This window comes from Ambystoma mexicanum, chromosome 3p (assembly GCF_040938575.1).
Source record: "Ambystoma mexicanum isolate Mex_15411 chromosome 3p, UKY_AmexF1_1, whole genome shotgun sequence".
NCBI classification, from domain to species: Eukaryota; Metazoa; Chordata; class Amphibia; order Caudata; family Ambystomatidae; genus Ambystoma; species Ambystoma mexicanum.
This window is the reverse complement of record NC_090925.1, coordinates 112,402,694-112,418,419: the sequence shown is the minus strand read 5'-3', so window position 1 is coordinate 112,418,419 and position 15,726 is coordinate 112,402,694. Positions and strand designations below refer to the sequence as shown.

General features: G+C 45.2%; 1 protein-coding gene across 1 annotated transcript in view; it reads left to right on the top strand.

The window, feature by feature from the left end:
* LOC138579494 (brain acid soluble protein 1-like) overlaps positions 1–15,726 on the top strand; it is a 56,756-nt gene that overhangs the window by 14,907 nt on the left and 26,123 nt on the right. The window contains exon 2 of the mRNA XM_069649816.1: positions 7,865–7,941. The gene's annotated coding sequence lies outside the window, so the exon portion shown is untranslated. The remainder of the gene's footprint in view (positions 1–7,864; positions 7,942–15,726) is intronic.

Here is a 15,726-nt window from a genome sequence, read left to right as displayed (position 1 = left end):
CGGCTTGAACCATAAGTTCGGACGAAGGTGGCAGAAACTAAATAGATGTCTTTATTTTCATCTTAAATTCGTTAAGTGTTGTTATGCTTCTCAAATCAGGTGGAATCGAGTTCTAGGCCTTAGGGCCTGCTGCAAAAAAAGCCCTTTTACTGACTAAGGTAAGCTTGCATCTGGGCACTACAAGAAGATTCATATTGTTTGATCTCAACAATTTAAGTGCCGTTTCCAAGCTAAATCTGCAAGATAAAAAGGGTTAAGAGTATGTAAACATTTTAACGTGATTACCAGAAGCCTAAATTCTATTCTCAGCTTGATTGGCAACCAATGAAGCTTTTGTCTAGCCTTTGAGACATGGTCGTATTTTTTTTTAAGTCCAGGCACCGCTCTCACGCACAGTTTTGGATTGTTTGAAGCCTCGCACAATCACCTTTTGTAATCCCTACTAAGAGGCCGCTACAGTAGTCAATTTTAGAACATACTATCAGCCAATTTACTGTCTCACAACTTTTAGTTGTGACAAAGGGGTCAATTTAAGCTAGCAGTCTATCATAATAGGCTGTTCATGACACTAGAACGTTGACTTGAGCTTGCATCTCTAGATTTTGGTCAAGAGTTTTTACTTTGTCTTAAGTGGCAATTTTACAACCCGCTATGTGAAAATACTGAACCCAGGATATGTACGTCTCGCATGAGTGCCAATTACCATGAGTTTAGCTTTTTCTCTATTAAGTGTTAGGCCACTTTCAATCATCCAGTCGTCAATCAGACAGCACACATATTCAAAGATTGAGCACCTTCTTCATGTTGACCTGACAGTGGGAAGACACATTGTGTGTCATCTTCATAATTGGTTAAACAAATGCCCCTTCCCTCAAGCAGCTGAAACAACGGAACAGTGAATATGTTGTATAATGAAGGAGACAAGCAAGACCCCTGAGGTACACCATATTGCAATTCTGTAGGGTTTGCTTCTGCTGTATCACTGCACACCCTGCTCAAACCCATTTTCTAGAAAGGATTTAACCCAAGCTGCAGCGTTAATACTGAATTTAGAAACACTCCTAAGTCTTTTGATAAGTAGTTCATGGTCAACCAGGTCAATCGCAGTGGACATATCCAATAGCATGAGTAGGGCAACATGCCCCATGTCCATGTGCTGTAATAGGTTGGATTTGAAGTCCAACAGGGCTGACTCAGTCCCAGAGCCTGGTTTAAAGCCAGATTGTCATTTGTTCAGAATATTCCCTGCAGTCAAGTGGACTAATATCTGTTCCTACGCCACTCTGTCCAGAATCTTCAATAAAAAGGGAGTATTTCTGAATGATCTATAGTTGGCTGGAATCTCAGGATCCAGGCCAGGCTTTGTGATGATTGGAGGGATCCAGGACCCTTTCAATTCAACTTGGACATAATTTTCTAAAAAATGATCTGTTCACAAATTTAGTAAGCGCTACTGTTAAAGAGGGAGCACAGTCTTTAACCGTGATTGCTGGACACATTTCCCCTTTGCATTTGGTCCGTTTGAATTTGCTGATCATTACCATCCATTCCTCGTCAGAGACAGGTCTAAAATTGAATCGCACCTGAATCTATCGAATTCTGCACCTCAATTTCCACTCCACTCGCATCAATGATGGAGTCCTTCCTATTTTGCTTTTCTCAATTCTATCAAGCTTGTCAAGCATGGCCTCTTCGATGGTTGTACACCATTTTGTGTCCATCATAGGCTCTTTAATATCCTTTGAGCAAGGTTTTTCTAATTCCCTCAAAATTGTAGAAAGTTCTTTTGATTCATGTTGAGCATTCAATATACGTGCTGCATACATACCCTTTTTTGCCTTTAAAATCACCAAACAGTAGTTTTTGGCGGCCCAGCTATATTCATCTTTATCTGTCTCCCAAAGCATGTTTGTCCAAGCCAGTGATGCCTACTGGAACTGGTGTTTCAATGCTCTGCTACTGTACTATGCTGCTACCCATGATTTATACATCCCAATCAATCGTAGAAGCTGCAGTTTCTGCAATAAATTGCTCAACATTTCCACACCTTCCTCCCCCCATCCCATGTTTGGTGATGGCCCCTTCAGGGGATCTTATTTGTTGTTGATGTGGCAGCACAATTCAGAAACTGATAACGCCAAGTGCACTTTCCATAACTTGGTAGAGCTGTGCTGTGTGATCGCACACGTAGCCTCAACTGCAAGTCCCTGTCAAGAAGTTGTTCCTAACAATTTTTCACCTTCACTCGACGTGTTATTTTATTAGGATTTACAGTGCAAAGTGTTGCCAACTAATGTGGTCTCCAGGCGCTTTATACTTAACCCCAAAGAGGAAGATTCTAAAATAATTGATACTTTTCAGCTGTTAGCTCAGACATTAGTCCAGGCTCTTAAACAGACACAAATCTGCGCTCCGCGAACCCTGACTAGAAGAAGAACTGATAACGTGTGGTTTGACTCTGAGTATAGGGAGGCAAAATGGAGACAATGTTAGAAACTGGGACCAGGGTGCTGAAGGTGGGCAAACTCTATGCTTTAAAGCTGGGGTACAAAAACCCATGTAAAAGGTAAAAAGCTGACTACACAGAAAAACAGTGGGACAGTTTGGACCAAGTAGTTCGACAAAAAGAATATACAGGGATTTTGGAGGATGGTAGCTAAAGGATCAAACCCCAATAATAACAATTAAACTAGTCCAATTATGCCCAAATTCTTGAGCTCTAATCTTTCAGGCATTTTATTTAGTCCTTCAAAGGTTGGGGTAGCGAGGACAGGGCTAGGAGCTCCTGCCATTATTAGCCCAGAATTTACAGAAGAAGAGGTTTCTGTCTCATTGATGGCTGCCAGGGGCGGAAAAGCACCTGGGCCTGATGGTATTAATATCAAGGTCATTAAGTGGTTCCCTGTGTGGTGTGTCCCCACTGTGAGAAACCTGGGGGGATCCTCACATGTAGCCTCTGGGGATCCTTGTCAGAGGTGGCCAGAGAAGGGCCATCAATCGTGGATCCCAACCCTTGGGGTGGACAAGCGAGGGAGGATCACCTGGAGGAGGGATCCTTAGGGAGTGCACTTGAAAGACCCTCAGGCGAGATGCAGTATTGTACGTGGTTAGAGGAAGGGGATAAATAGGGTATTCCAACGCCTATCCCTTAGAACCCAATCCTAAGGTTGTAAGAAAATGCTTAGGACGTTCTCCTGGTAAAGTCAGGGAAACATTCTGCCTAATATCAATTTGAATCTATCCTCCTCCCTCTCAGCCTATTCAAACTGTTGTAGAAACCCGCTATTCCATCCATTAATATCTCCATCTAAAACACAAGGGGTGAGGGAAGAAATATCACTCTCATATCATTATCCCTCCCACCATCATTACAAGGAAGGGATGAGGCAGGAGAGATTGAATAGGTCATCCGATCATCCATGGCGATCTACCTACCCCCCATTTCAAACACCCCCGACCCGACATTCCCTCGGCCTACATGACATACAGTAAGCCCGACCCTTGTTTTTCCCTGAACTCTCCTTGTTCTGGCTGTCACGATATCACTAAGACGGAACAGCTACCCTCCGAGAGACTCTACTATTTCCATGAATGTCCCATTCTCAAGGACAGGTGAAGTCAGGTAATGAATGAACATGGTAGCTACCTGAAGCATGTTAGTACTCCTCAGGTGCATAAAAGGAGTAACCACATGAGAGAGGGAGAACGAGTTGGAACCAGAGAAGGAACCCAAGTCAGAGACCGAGCTGACAGGCAATGGAGAAAGCCTATGCACCCTGAGAGAGGCTAACAGAAAACAGAGCGCTGAGACGCTGAGAGGCCGAGGTGTGGGAGGGCTGGAGAAAGTGTGGCAAGAAGCCAGAATGGGATGGCATGGAAAGCTGCTCTCTAAAGAAAGTGTCCTTGAAAGGTGCTCCTTCCCCTAGGCTAGAGAAGCCGCCCAGGTGTGTCGGAGTGTCGGAGGCGCGAGTGAGAAGTCCCTGGCCTTGACACAGAGAAACTGAGATAGCTACGCTGATCACAAACAGTGAGTTCAAAGTCAGAAGGGAACCCGGTTGGTGAAAGACGCAAAGCGCAAGAGATAATTTGTAGGAAGAGAAGGACAAGCGTAGGATGAAAGACGCGATAAAGAGAAAGCTTCAATTGTTCGTTGTGAACTGTAAAAGTGATTGTGAAAGGAGGATGAAGGAAACAAAGTCACGAGGCGCATGTACGTTTGCGCGTTGTTGAAAGATTGTGTTTGAAAGCAAAGGAGCTCTCCGAAAGTGCAGGAGAGCTGTGCAAAGTGGGAGGTAAAGTGAAGCATGAGGAGGGGGGCTGCGTAAAACAAGGAAGAGTGAGCTGAAACCCCAAGCTAACTTGAGAGAATGAGAGTATAAAGGAGTGTCGGGCCACAATCCCAGAAAGGTCAAGGTATTAGAGTGGTCACGCATGGAGCCAACTAAACTATGCGCAGTCGAAAGTCACTGATACAAATAGTTGGCAAGTTGATGAACTATAATATAAAGACTGTGTTAAAAAGTGCTGTGGGTACAATCCCATGAAGGTCAAGGTGTCAAAGTGGATAAGGCACAGAGCAAAGTAAACTGTGCACATTTGAAAGTCTTCGATACGTAGAATTGGTGAACTGTGATAAGTAGTGGAACCATAGGGGAAGGGATACCCTATTGAATCAAAAGTGTTTAAAGTGTTGAATCAAGAGTAAGGGAACTTTGTGATAAGCCTTTAAAGTGGACTTTGTGAAATCGTGATTGAAGATGAAAACCCTTTGAAGAATGTTTAAAGTGTGAACTCTGAAACCAAGAGGGCTGTTGAATCTGGGGAACAAGAAAGCTTGGAGAAGCCCGAAAGGAAGTTTTTAGAATTGTTTGAATCCATGGAACTTTGGTGATCCCAAGCAGTTCAAGCTTGGGGAAGGGAGCTGTGGGACAGCTCCACTATCATTGAATGAACACTGAGAAGAAAGCAGCAGAGCACCTGCAGTGCTATACTGACCTTATTTTCCTACACCCACTTTGTTATGTTGACCAAACTCTTACACAGTATCTTTCTCGAGGTGAGGGCAAGCTTAGGTTAGACGCAGACATTCTTTTGGTTTTGACTGACAGAACGTGGACAATTATTTCTTTTCTTTTATGGTTGAGATTACTCCCATATAGTGTAGGGCAAGTTAGGAGTTATCCCAACCCCTTGTCTTAAATGAAAGATTTGAAACTGAATCCTTGTGTCTATGTCTACCTCTTTGCACCATCACAAAACAGACAAAGCACAGTCTTCAGCTGATTCCGGCGCTACTCTTGAGTTGAACTTAATATGCGTGTAGAAGCAGCAAGGCATAGGTCTAAATCTCTCAGACTGCAGAGAGAACAAAATTAGTACTACTTCAAACTAGACCTCATTCTAGCCTGCGCTCAAAACAGAAATTGCAAATTTTAGAAATTACTCATTGTATATGTCCAGATAGACACAAAAAACTCTTGAATACGACAACTGTTTTGGTTTTCTTAGCCTTGCAGGCCTTGATTTATTATTAGTTGAAAGAAAGTCACTTCAATTTGAATTCAAAGGCTCATTCAAACTTGAGAGAAATAATAGTAAAGTTTCTGTTAACCAGCCTTGTCCCTTGTCCCGACACGTGTTTCCCCACCTATTGTGTGGCGGTTCCTCAGGGGTTTTAATGGCTGAAGGTTCTCACTATATCATACTCATTATTCTCTTGCATAAATGTTGATAATTGGACATTGCAATCATGTGCAGTCTGTAAGTCAAAATGCGGTGCTTCTTAAATCTCAAATTTGTTTCTGACACGGTGTCTCCATAAACAAGTCTATGTATTCCCAAAATCCTGCAGTGTGTACAGCGTATACTCCAGCGGTACGATTGCCGAGCAAACTGTGGTTCGCGCTGACGCGTTTGGATCGGATCCAACCCCTTGTCTTAAATGAAAGATTTGAAACTGAATCCTTGTGTCTATGTCTACCTCTTTGCACCATCCCAATCTCACACCACTCTTACAAGGGTTTTCAACGAAATAGCGAACTCTCAGACACTTCCGGCGTCATGGAAAAAGAGTTTAAATGTCCCGATTTTTAAAAAAAGGTTCAAGCAGTGATCCACATTGTTTCCGGCCCATCTCTTTGCTTAACAGTTACGAGCAAAATATTTACAAAATATGTTTTGAGAAGACTAGTAGAATGGGCCGAGAATAATAACGTGCACCCCGAAACACAGGTGGGTTTCAGAAAAGGATATAGCACTGTCGATCACTGCTACTTGTTGAACACTACTATATAAAGATTTGTTCAGATTAGGGAGGGATGTGTTTTCGTTGCATTTTTAGATCTATCGAAAGCATTTCATTCTTTAGATAGGGCAATTATGTGGGAAAAATAGAACAGGCTGGGGGTGCCCGCTGGATCACTCCAGCTAATCCAACTTTTATATACAGAAACTTCAGCTGTCGTAAAATGCCCAGGCCTGGTGCATTATTCCGGGGAGTTTCCTACCAATAAAGGGGTCAGACAAGGGTGCCCTTTGCCCCACTATTGTTTATTTTACTTTTACCAGATTACTTTAATGAGTAATAATCCCCGGTTATAAATGGAACAGAATATGGGGCTCTAATGTGTGCCGATGTCATGGCTCTACTTGATTTTATACATAGGGGACTCCGACATTTTCTAAACTATACAGCCAAGTTTTTTAAGGGACAGAGTCTCGAACTGAATTTGGATAAAACAAAGATAGTCCCATTTGGTAATTGTAAAAAGAACTTTGTATGGGCAATAAGTGATGTAAACATTATAGTGGAGAAAACAGATAACTATCCAGGCATTGTGTTCCATCTGAAGGGCACCTGGCTCCATCACATTAAAAGAACGTTAAAATGAACCCCAATGGATTTAGAGGCTTGAGGCGTTTCTATCACAATTTTGGAGGTAAGAGAATGGACAAATGTTTCAGGGTAACTGAAGCAAAAGTACACATATCTGCTTTATCTGCCTGCAAAATATATGGCGTTTCCAACTGTGCAAGATTGGATGTGGTACAAAATGAATTCCTAAGGAACGTAGCAGGGATTGGCCCCAGCATACAATGGAACACTTTTCGAGCGGAACTTGGGATACATAGCATAGCACTTCTTGCTGAGCGCAAGTTCCTGGAAATGTACCCCAAAACTAATTTGACATTCAAAACCCCATTAGGCTAAATGCTGTGAGGGAAATGCTTTTGTCTCCAGCCATGGAGAAATATTCATGGTACAAATATGGAAATAGCCTGATAAATAAGTGGGTTATCGAATTCATTGCCCAGCTAAAGTGTAGACTGTTCTAAGGGATAAGGCTGGAATATGCCTGTATAATGAGCTGCTTATGTTTGTTACCGTCAATGTCATTTTACGTTGCCTCCAGCTGGCGCATTATTGAGAGAGGCGTTGTAAGCTCATTGAGGTCTCCGGAGCACAGAAAAATTATATCAATGGTCCGCCTTAAAAATCTTGCCATTATTGGCAAGAATGACCTGGCTGAAGGGCCGCAAAGAATGCTCCCGTGGGCAAAGATGTGGAGACAATATTTGACATTTCCTGTTGCTATGTCCCATCCCGAATTCTCTTAGAAGACAGTCTTTTAAAAATGATTTTGTTAAGTTCGGTATCAGGGACATTATGAACGCTATATGTTTATTTATGAAATGTAACAATTTGAAAATGTATATCAGATCTCTGTATCTTTGTAGGAGAGGGAGTCAAAAGGTGCGCTATACCCTTTTTATAACAATTTTAGAGTTTTTTGGCCTCATATTTTACTGCAGTTGTATGTATTGATATGTAATTATTGTTAATGGCCGACTCTCTCTCTCCCAGGTGCTCTGGCAGATCTGAAAGAGAAGGCGGACAATGCAAGCTAGCTTTGCTGAGGTGTGGATGCACGCAGATCCTAAGTACGCTTGCCTCTGCATGCAGGTCTGTTGCTAGGCGTCATGTGACCAGAGTATGTGTGTCCATGGGAGGGAGCCTTCCATGCCCGTGCTACTAGTACGTATCGTGTACCGGCCTAACCTAACGTAAGCCCTCACCTAACACTCACTGGCGACACTTGTACACATATTTATAGATATACATAGCCACTACAATCTGTAAATACTCTACTGCACTAATATCACTGTATACAGCCAACATTCTCTGACTATTTTTCAGTCCACAACTGCTTGTAAATATCTTGCATATCCTGTAGCATAATAATTATGTATATGCATACATTATCTGTAACCATGTAACCTTGCCAAGCACCCAGATGCCCCAGGGCCAGGCCGCGCTATACTAAACAATAAACTAAACTGTGTGGGAAAGTTATGTGTAAGTTGATTGTACAGTTGTAGCATTCTGTCGTTCCTGCTGGGAAGGGTTCACCTAGCTCCTCGAACTAACTGAGATTCACAGGTTGCGCCTTACACATTTTCTATACATAAATATATCTCGTTCAGTGGATGTGTGGGAGGGGCTTAGGTGATGTGTGTTTAATGTGTTTGAGTATAGAGGTCGAGGTGTTAGTGCAAGGAGGCTAGTGGAGGGCCCGGTGGACAACTCGAAGTATGGCTCGGGTGACGCAGTGGTGACAACACAGAAAGGGCCTCAGTTAGTGTGCCCTTCGGGGAAGGTACTTGAGTGGACGCGTCCTAAGGTGCACTTAAGGGGGCTGGTATTTTTGACTGTGGGCAGTGGCTGATCCTTTATGACAGTGGGGAAATACGGGGATGAGCATAACTAACAAGTAGCGTGCTAATAGATTTGCCAGAAAGTGCCTATTATTTGAGTCCGCGAAGTTGTGTGCAAGCATGAATTTAATCAACCCTCAAGCCCCAAAGATGTCTGCCCTTCACTCAAAGTGTGCTCATTAATTTGATATGAAATTCAAGTTCTCATGTCTGTCTGATATAACTATGTCATACCTGAGCAGTGTGACAGGGTCAGGGGCCTGACTCGCTCAAGAGGAGATGGGGGCCATTCCCAACCTGGGTCGGGAGGGTTACCAATATGTTTGGCAGAGCCAGTCCTGCTCCAGAGGTGGGGGGATGGAGTTGCGAGGGCCACCGTCTCTGCCCCTTCTACTTGAACCTGGCCGCAAGAACCATGTACCACTTGATATCTGCTGAGCCATGTCTGGAGAGTCCTCTTTGCCCTCTCTTCCAGGACTAGAGAGCCCAGAAGTCCCTGTGGTGGAGAAGGGAACATGCAACCCACCAGCGAGAGAGCCAGCGGTTAATAGCAGAGCCTCAAAGTGGTACACACTGCAGACTGGCAACCAGGAACAATCAAGCCATCCCCATAAGAACTTGGAGATTGACAGTGTTTGTTTCAGCCCCTCATTGCAGAACTCCAGCGGGCCCACTCTTGCGAAAGGGACGGAGACTTAAGAAGTACTTTAAAGCTTCACACTTGTATGCCACGCCCCTGAAGAAAGGACAAGGTAGGACTGGCCTGGGGATCCGGGTGGGCACCAGTACCAATGGAAAGGAGAGGAGGAGGATAAAGGGGACACAGGACACATGGCAGTGTGGGTTGTTTGGGTGAAGCAAAGGGAGGAGGAAATAGCCCAGAGACCAGGCGGAGGAAGGACAGTGCATTGGAGCATGGAGGAAGATTATAGACAATGGGCCTCATTACAAGTATGGAGGTAGCCATACCGGGTCCCGCAAAAGGGGACTTACCGGGCCATTCCGCCCTTAGAGGGCCCGGTAAATCCCTTTCGCGGGGCCCGGTACAGGTACATCCCCATTCCCATTTTAGCCCCCTGGGGACCCAATGGGAATGGGGAGGATGCTAACAACGGGCCTGTTAATGACAGGCCCGTTGTTAGCATCCTGGTCTGCTAGCAGGTCCTGCTAAGGACGCCTGGTCTGACCAGGCGTTCCAGAGCGGGACCCTCTGCAGACCTCGTAATAGGGCGGCCCGGAATGTACGGTGACGGTCCCTTACCGGCACCGTACATTCCGTGGCCGTCCTCGTTGTAATGAGGCCCAATGTGTGTAAGGTGAGGTATTGGGTGGTGAGAGAGAGTAGTACTTGGGTGTGAGCGTGCATGTATAATAAGTAGGGTGAGTGAGTGAGACTAGGTAAGAGTGTAGGGGAGTGAGCGAGGTTGTGTGAGAAAAGTGGTGGAGTGTGATATAGAGTGGGAGGAGAGTATAGAGGAGAGGGGAGAGTAGTGGAGTAGAGAGGGGAGAGCAGAAGAGGGAAGAGTAGTGGAGAGGGGAATGTAGTAGAGTAGTAGAGTAGAGAGGGAAGAGTCGTAAAAGGGAGAGCAGTGGAGAGGAGAGGAGCGGAGAGGAGAGGAGAGTGAAGGAGCAAGTAGTAAAAAAAGAGGGAGAGTAGCAGTAGATGGAAGGACAACAGAGGGTCATGATGGTGTTCCTCCCCCTGTGCCAGTCCCCAGGCTTCCCAGGTGCATGCCATAATGATGTAGTAGTATTATCTTACAATAGTAACTCTGTAATAGCAACATGTGAAGAGCCTAACCTTCAGTCCCTGGAGAGATGAGCCCAGCTGACCCGACATGAGGGAAACCAGACGGAGGAGATTGGAACCAATCATAGCCTGCCATCCCCTATGGAGCAGGCCCATGTAGAGGGTCTCACCAACCAGAAACGTGGATTTTCTCTGTACAGTGATGATACAGTGAAGTCTTATAAGCTTATGTTTGTACTATTTTAGACCAGAACGTTCTCAAGCAGCAGAGTTCTTTGCTTGCACCCATATTTTTGTACGATTAAAACTTGTTATCATTGCGAGAAATCTCTTGGCCTTGCTTCCCTAGTGGGTTGTATTTTTTCTGGCGTGAGGGTACAGGGGCGTGCCTTCATGTATCAGAATGATATCAATAAAAAAGCCCTCATGGGCGATTGTGATTTATTTCTTAGGGGTAAAAAAGTATTACTTCACTCGCCTTCAAACATCAACCGGTTTTAGCGGTGCTGGGTAACTGTGGCGCCTTCATCAGGACTGGGAACACCCTCTCAATCAGGGCTTCTCAGGATCAAGACGCCAAAAAAAACACCTGCTGATCTAGCTAAGTGCGATCCTGTAGTAGTGAGACCTAAATGGGAGACGCCACGGAGTACTGAAAACAGCTGTTTTAGATCTTTTTGAATTTTCTGACACAATGCAGAAAGTAAAAGACTGTAGTTCTAAAAAAGAACTATAGGATTGCACGTAGCTAGACCAGCACACATGTTTTGCCGTCTTGATCCTGAGAAGCCCCAATTGAGAGGGTGTTCCCAGTCCTGAGGAAGGCAGCACAGTTACCTAGCCGGTCGACTTTTGAAGGTACCCCAAAGAAATATATCAGGGCTTTTTTTTATTGTTATCATTCTGATACGCAAGCCTCACCTTGGTAATTTGCGAAAAGTGGTTGTTCTTTTTAGGATTGTACTGAGCTGGATCAAAATAAAGTTTGAGGACTCACCTTATATACTCATTTTTATTCTGTACATGTTATATAAATCTGGGATGGTGCTCAATTTTTATACAGAAAGTAAGAGTTACGGTGAGTCTCTCCTGGTCCCCTTTCCTAGATAGGCAGCGCACCACCACTGTCTAGGGATAGTGACAAAACTAAGGGTCAGAAAAGGCTTTCTGTTTAGGGAGAGGTAGTGACTTGAGTTGAACACGTAAATACATTAGGGATCCTTTCTAGTTTGTATAAACACTTGGAATAGGGGGGCTGAAAGGACCAAGTACCCTATAGGCCTATTTGTTGTTTCTATAGTCAGTAAGAAGACAACCTGGGAAGAGAAAGAGAGTGATTATCAGAACAAATGTGTTTGTCCTAAAGAAAAGAGAAGAATTTTGCATTTAAGAAACAGAGGAAGGACAGAGAGGACTCAGAAGAGTCATTGGAATCAATAAACAAGGGCTTTGAAGAACTGGAGAACTTGCTACAAGAGATAGTAAAGGACTATCTGAAAATCCCATACTGAGGGGAACTGTGCTGAAAAAGTATTCCAGGATAATGGAGTCATTCCCCCGGACTTTATGTTGTGTAGTAATAGTGGTAGGGTCAGCCTAGGTTAGTTTTGGGATGGAGGACAGACATTTTGATTATATACTTCACTATTGATGACGAGAACCAAAGTTTAGTTCTGTTCAGTAGGGAAACCCTTAGGATAAGGAGTTTAGTTCTGTTAGGTAGGGAAACCCTTAGGATAAGGAGTTCAGTTCTGTTAGGTAGGGAAAACCTTAGGGTAAGGAGTTCAGTTCTGTTAGGTAGGGAAACCCTTAGTGTAAGGAAAGTAAGGCATTTTCTTGATTAATTTATAATAAACCTTTTTGAATATGACACCCATTGGTCTGTCTCCCCCTTCTGACCTACCACCCACTGCAAGAGGTGAACCTTTAGTGCATGTTTCACTTTTTTGCTCTGGTTACACAAGGCAAAGGCCTACCTGGCCGCCGGTGGAGTCAGGGGTCCACAGAACGATCAGGGCCTTGACCTTCTGGTTTTCGTCCTCATGTGCCATGGTGAGATTTGCAGCTCCATAGCTTTTGAGCAGAGTCGGAGGGAGCGAAATAAGGTGACCTCCAACAGGAGGTGGGCCATAGCATGTTATCAGTGTATTTAGGGGATAGGTTTATGTTTTGTGTTGCTCCTGTTTGTATATATGCAGCATTCTGTATTTTTGTATCCAAACGACATTTTTATTATGTATTTGATGACCAAGATTTTATTACTTTATTATCATCTGTAATGTGTTCTTACCGGCTCTAAGGTGCTTAATTATGAATGATGATTAGCTTTCGCCTCAATGTGCATTATTGTTCTAATCTTTGAAGTGCATGCCTGACCCTTCTTAAAATTGAGTCTACAAGGTTAAAAGCATAAAACAAAATGGCCCAGCAAACTCCAGGACCACAGTCTAGAAGTAAACACAGACCAGTAACATTTAAGAGATGAAAGCCACCTCTTACATTGCGCTAATTGAAGGAGCCACAAGAAGCCATTGAATGGGTCTGAGCAAGCACGCTTTCAGCAATGGTAATGACCAAAGCACAAACAGGCGTGAGCAAGCCTTCAACCAGCAGCTCTAGTGCCCAAAAAACAAACAGAACTGGGGGAGACCGACTCCAGCAAATAGTGCCCAGAGCACAAAGAGGTCTTCCTCCAACTGCTTTAGTGCCCAAAGAACAAACAGAACTGGGGAGGCCGACTCCAGCAAATAGTGCCCAGAGCACAGAGAGGCCTTCCTCCAGCAGCTCTAGTGCCCAAAGAACAAACAGAACCCGAGGAGGTCTACTCCAGAAAACAGTGCCCGCAGCACAAACAGGCTTGAGCTAGCCTTCCTCCAGCTGCTTTAGTGCCCAAAGAGCAAAAAGAACTGGGGGAGACCTACTCCAGCAAACAGTGCCCAGAGTACAAAGAGGCCTTCCTCCAGCAGCTCTAATGCCCAAAGAGCAAACAGAACTGGGGGAGGTCTACTCCAGCAAACAGCGCCCACAGCACAAACAGGCTTGAGAAAGCCTTCCTCCAGCAGCTCTACTGGCCAAAGAATAAACAGAACTGGGGAGGCCTACTCCAGCAAATAGTGGCCAGAGCACAAACAGGCTTCAGCAAGCCATCCTCCGGTGTACTAATCCCCAAAGACCAAACAGAACTGGGGAGGCCTACTCCAGCAAACAGTGCTCAGAGCACACGGGGTGGCCTACTTCAGCATACACTGGTCAGAGCACAAACAGGCTTGACCAAGCCTTCCTCCAGCAGCTCTAACGCCAAAAGAACAAACCGAACCTGGCCAGGCCTACTCCAGCAAACAGTGCCCAGAGCACAAGACTAACTAAGTAAGCTCTCCTCTAGCTAGCACAAAGCACAAACAGGACTGAGCAAGCCTTCCTCCAGCGCTCTAATGTCCAAAGAACAAATAGAACTGTGGGAGGCCTACTCCACCAAACAGTGCTCAGAGCACATGGGGAGGCCTACTGCAGCAAACAGTGCTCAGAACAAATGGGGAAGCCTACTCCAGCAAATAGTGCAAAGTCGGTACACTTCATACTCCGCACATCCCACATCGACACGGAAGGCAGATTTGTGATTCTGCACTGCACTTTGGCTCACAAAGAATGTTTACTGGTCAACTTATATGCGCCCAATACTGACTCCCCCGAGTTTATTGACGATGTGAACGCCATTCTCATGAGATATATAGACGTCCCTATAATATGGGGGGGACATGAATTTGATACTTGACAATGTACTAGACAGAACAACGACCACTCGCAGAGCCACAACGTGAGTGGCCAAGCGTCTCCTCATGCACATGGACTCTCTCAATTTACACGATATATGGAGAACGCTCCACCCCCATGAAAGGGACTATACTTTCTACTCAACGGTACATGACAGTTCCTCAAGAATATATTTGTTCCTCTTGTCTGGCAAATTTGTGGGTAGGGTCTCAGATGTCACGATCCTCGCACGCACGCTATCTGACCATTCCCCCGTGCTCCTACAGATCCAACTCGGCGACACAAAGCCGTCGCGACCCGTCTGGCGCTTTAAATCCACCGCCCTATCTGACATTGTCTTCAAAGCTGAGATCCTAGAGGACATAACCACATTTTTTGAAAATAACAGGGCATCTGACACACCCGAAGGGATCAGGTGGGAGGCATTTAAGGTCTACATCAGAGGGATGTGCATCTCTAGGGAAGCTGGAGTCCTAAAGGCTATAAGGCAAGCCCTAACCAATTCTGAAACTAAGCTTAAAGCCCTGGAACAGGAGTACCTCTCCACTCCGACCCCAGCAAACCTAGCTGCGATCAGATCAGAGCTGGAACAGTTTGAGTCACATGCCATGAGAGAGGTACAATACTATGCTCGCCCTGTTGCTGCCCGTAAATATGGGGAGGGGAACAGACCGGGCAGAACTCTGGCCAGGCTGGTGCGTGCGGAGAGTGGTAAGACCCACATTGATAGTATTATAGATGAGAATGGGCTGAGGCACTGGTCAGACCAGTTCATACTAGACACATTCGCTGGCTTTTATGCCAATCTATATGGTCCCCAGCCTGAACACCCAGCCCAAGATCTGGACAACCTGCTGGGAAGCATTCCTATGACTCTTATCTCCCAGGACACCAGGGAGAGACTGGATGCTTCGTTCACCTTGGATGAGATTGTCCAGGTGATATCAGACCTTCCCAAAAACAAGGCGCCTGGCTCGGATGGGGGCTCACCTCTGAGTTCTACCGGGAGCACGTGGCCATATTGGCGCCTGTTCTACACGGGGTCTGGGCCGAATCACTTTGATTAAACATCCTCCCACCTTCCTTAAGGGAAGCCTTAATAACAGTCGTCCCTAAACCTGGAAAACCCCCGGATGAATGTGGGTCCTACAGGCCACTATCCCTTATCAACACGAAAATCTATGCTAAGATAATCGCAAACAGGTTTCTCCCTTTCATGTCCCACATGGTCCATGCAGACCAGAGTGGTTTCATTCCCGGTCGATCCACGGCACTCAACATCCGCCGACTGTTTACTGTGATGTCCAGAATTGACCCGAACACTGATGCTGTGGCGGTAACACTAGATGCCCAAAAGGCTTTTGATATGGTCTCATGACAATATCTGTGGGCCGTGCTGGAGAAAATGGGAGTGGGGCCAAATATGGTCTCTTACATAAAACTCTTATACACAGGACCACTAGCTAGGGTCCTTGTAAACTCTGTTCCCT